The following is a 4,679-nucleotide window of genomic DNA, read 5'->3' as shown; positions in this document are numbered from 1 at the left end:
TTAAGAAAACAGCTGCAAAGCAGAAAGAATCTTACCCAGCCCATGGCAGGTCTGGTTCAATTACTGCTTTTGCAAGGTTTGAACCATATTTTCCACCTTTTTGAGGAATGACAAGATCCCTGTATCTCTGGCTATTCTATAATGGTGGGAGCAAATCCCTCGCAACAGTTTTGCTTTATAAAAAGCATTAGTAGCCTTATACAGAAATATACTGTGTTCTCTGGAGCAAGACCTAAAATACAGATGGATATTTTCCAGGTTTGCTCCTTAACTTCCAGGGTACAGAGCACATTTTCATCAGATGCAAGGAAAATGTAAGTCTATTAAATATTCCTTAATGTAGACAAGCACCTAAAGGATAAAGACTTAATAACAGCATGTGATATAATGGCTTGGGGGACGCCTGAGGCAGATATCAGTTCAGTCCCCCTTGACGGAAAAGGCGACCAGGCTTCTGTGTAAGGGGAACATATGCATATATCCACAGCATTTTTCATCATGCACCCCCAAATTCAGCTAGTTCTACTACTGAGGTCAATGGCATAGCCAAAAAGGGGAGGTTTCCTCACCCAAACAGCCTCCAAAGATGAAGGGGAAAAAAAATAAAAACTAGAACAAAAACCCGAGGAGACTATTCCAGGATGTAACCCTGGACATATATAAGTCAGACTGAAGAAGTTTCATAGACATTTTCTTCAAAGTGAGAAAGACAGGAGGCAGAAGATGGCCAGAGGGAGCAATGCACTGCAAGCGTACTCTTCTTACAGTCTCCATGCACATCAGGAAACAAGTATGAAATCTAATTCGTTCAGATTTTATACTACCTATTGATAAATAATTATTAAAATCACGTTCCAGATGGGTTCTGTAACAATACAGTAACAAATACAGTAAAATTCAGTATTTAGTTCAAATGTTAACCAGAAAAAAATCTATGAAATGTTCTTATTAAAAATTAGTATTTATGTTTGAAATTGGTATCTTCAATAGATTTCATTGAACATATATTTTACAATAGAAAAAAAATCCTGAAGTCCAAAAAATATCTTCCAATAATACTATTTTGTAAACGCTTTTTTTTGATTTGGTTATTTGTTTCTTTGGTGGAGGGAGGGGGGGTGACTTTAGCAGACAGTACATAGAAGTTAATAACCATTTTTACTACTCGGTTTAAATGTCCTTTGACTTGAAACTGCAAATCGTTGATCCCACCAGAAAGAAAATGTATTTATTTATCTGTTCCTTAAGATCTGATCCTTTAAGCCACAAAATCTATCAGCAGCTGTTGCATAAGAAAATAAGTAAGAACCGTTAGGTACAAATAAGAGTTGCATTCATTAGAAAAAGATCCCTCCAGGTGTAGATGTAAAAAACCATTAAAATTCTCATAAGTTTACATATTTACATAATTTACATACTTAAATTGTATCTTTAATACTTTTAATATTTATATATTTACATTTTAATGTTTCTGAACTAGAAAACCCTTAATTTTTGCTCTGCATCATTCTAGCCACATTTCTTCCTTAATGGATCTACCTTCTTTAACATATTGTCTCAATGTAAGAAAACTTTGGGTGGCTCCAAGAGAATCTCTTTCTAACACTTATGCGTGAAACTTCATGGTTTGCTAGAAACACAGGCATGCCCATGCCTTTGGAACTGTTCAGATCACCAACAGCATCACCTGCTGGCCCAAGACTTCAGTACTGTTCCACCTTCTATTACGTCGTAAACTTACCAGGCAGGAAAGAACTCTCCACACATAGGATTAAAACCATTCCTCTCTTCAGGAAGAAACAATAGGAAAAATATCTACAAATGCAACAATACATTTGAGAACATAGCACAAAGAAGTCAAGAAACTTGAAGGATAAGCTTCCTCCAGCAGTACTGTTGCTATACTTCACTTGTGCAGACCTCGTGCCACTCTTAACAAAACAGCTGCATCCGCATAAGCTGGCTATGCTGGTGAGGATGCCTGGTATTTCACATTCACCCAGGTGGCACTTAAGCGTGTGATCAACGAAAGATTGTACAATGGGTGAATCATTGGGCACATCAGACATCATATGACTAAAAAAAAATCTTCTGTTGCTAAAATTCTGGAAGAGATTGAGCCACATGGAGAGGCACATCATAACAACACGGCTATGGATCCATTTCTGGACTCTTAAGCATCAGCCTCAGTACTGTACCACACAGACATGAGAGGTTGGCACCACCACGGTAGTGCAAGACAAGAACTAATACACAGTTCTCATGCATACACTGAAAGACTTAACCTGTTCACTTTTACCATAGGACAGTACAATGTATATTGAGGTTTCGAGGTTTTTTCCCCAAGAAAACGTGGTGGGTTCCTCTACCGTTTTTCTTCAAAGGCACTTCACAAAAAAATGCTTTAGCTGTGTGTCGTACATGTACCACGTTTTCATTCGAACACGGAATATTTTACCTTGAGAGTGTTAGCTGGTACAAACATTACTGATGGGCGATTTTGCACAGCTTTACTCATGTCTTTATGTACTTATTAAAAACTGTAACCTTGAAGGACGCTCATGTCATAAGCATCTTACACATCCCAAAGTTTTCAGACGGCTCACTGATATCATTAGTAGGCCAGACAATGAACACTGAGGTAATCTGTAATACTGACTGATCAGAAAGTGGCACATCAAACCACAATGAAGTTATCACTTATGTTGTTGGGGTTTTTTGAGCTCACCCAAGATGTATTTTTATACTGCTGCAATCATCTCCACTAAGCAGATCTTACAATTACGATCCAAGAATGTAACTTTTGATTAACACACTATGTTATCGCCTTTTTGCTGATTTACTTTAAATTCCTACTGTGTATACCTATCTGAAATATTTGCACATATACACCGAAGATTAAAAAGTGACAAAATGATGCACTTGCATACGTATGCTCTGTCTGCACAGATTTTCTAAAAATGCCAAAGATTTGGGTCACCTTTGTGCAGTTACATTTTAAATTATTTTTAAATGTGGTATGTAACTTTATTTTTTTACTCACTTAAAAATCCAGCAGATGGCACTGCAGATTGCATTTTCACTTTCCCAGTTCAACTCAAATTACTCAATCTTAGAATCTTTAACACCTGATTTAACATTATAAAAATATTACATCCTGTCATGAGTTCAAGTTGGCAGAAAAAGTGCCACCTTCTAAGTGACATAGCCTTAAGTAACTACCAGCAGCTATTGCACATATGAAAAAAGCTCTTAGTAAAATGCAGTACTTTGCCCTGTTCACCCATGCCACGCAAACACATAACCACACAGAGCATAGACTCTTGGGTTTTTTTCATAAAATCAGTGGCTCTTCAACCAAGTCCTGTTCTTAGCATTCTTCTTTACAGCAAATAAAAGAACAAAAAAAAATAGTTCAAGAACGCAAACTCATATTTATTTCCACACATTTTCTTCTGATGTATGAGATGTACAAAAGACTAATAGACTGGATATAAGGAAGAAATTCTTTACAACAAGGGTGGTGAGGCACTGGAATGGGTTGCCCAGAGAGGTAGTGGAGGCCCCATCCCTGGAAACATTCAAGGCCAGGTTGGACGAGGCTCTGAGCAACCTGATCTAGTTAGCGGTGTCCCTGCTCACTGCGGGGGGGGTTGGACTAGATGACCTCTAGGGGTCCCTTCCAACCCAAAACATGCTATGATTCTATGATTCTATGATTCTAATACTTCACTGACATGTTGCTAGGGTAATGTATTTGGACTAAACAGCAAGACTTCTTGCACTTCTGGATACTTAATATGCCCATGAAGGCAACAGCCTAAAAGCCTGTAGACAAACTTTAAGTGGCTATGTTGAAGCTGTGATCTGAAAACCACCGTTTAGTAGCTCTGTAAAGCTGGAAGTACCTCGGCCTCACCTGCCAGAGCTGCGGGTACTCATCTCACGCAGATGTTCCCAGAGGGAGCAGCACGGCACCTAGCTTTGGCCTCAGCTCCACTCACACCTTCGCTGGGAAAAGCTGTCAACTTGTGATGGGTTTGGGGAATACATGCTCATCCTGGTTTCGGCTGGGATAGAGTTAAACAACAAAGCCAAGACAAGCAACCTTAGCGAGATGCTATGGATAGTTTTGTCTGATTAAAGGGAAATGAGGGGCTTAGGAGGCATCTAGCACGTGTTGACTAGATGAACAGCTGAAGTTCAGTGAAGAAGTCTAGATATATTTGCTGGTTGCTTCACGCATCATCACATCACATATAAATCTGTTATTAAAATTTATACTCTCTGCACAAGTAGGACAAATTAAGGTTGAAGAGTAAATAAACATACCTAACTCTTCCAGCTCCCAAGTGCTTGACGTAGCAAGATTAACATGTTAGCATATTTGAAGCCCAGAGTATTTTTGAATGTTTGGGGTGTGAGGCTTTTTAGCATGGATGATACCTGGTTTGGTTGTTTTGTGAAGATCAAATAACTGCTGAATGTACTCATATTGAAAAATATTGTACTTCTGAGTGAATTTGGCTGTTATGTTAATATTCCTTTATTATTACCCCATGCAGCGCTACAGGCTTGGGGAAGAGTGGCTGGAAAGCTGCCTGGTGGAAAAAGACCTGGGGGTACTGGTTGACAGCCAGCTGAATATGAGCCAGCAGTGTGCCCAGGTGGCCAAGAAG

Source organism: Egretta garzetta, unplaced genomic scaffold (assembly GCF_000687185.1).
Source record: "Egretta garzetta isolate BGI_Z169 unplaced genomic scaffold, ASM68718v1 scaffold584, whole genome shotgun sequence".
Lineage (NCBI taxonomy): Eukaryota > Metazoa > Chordata > Aves > Pelecaniformes > Ardeidae > Egretta > Egretta garzetta.
The sequence above is the reverse complement of the archived record's forward strand: the minus strand, read 5'-3'. Positions refer to the sequence as shown.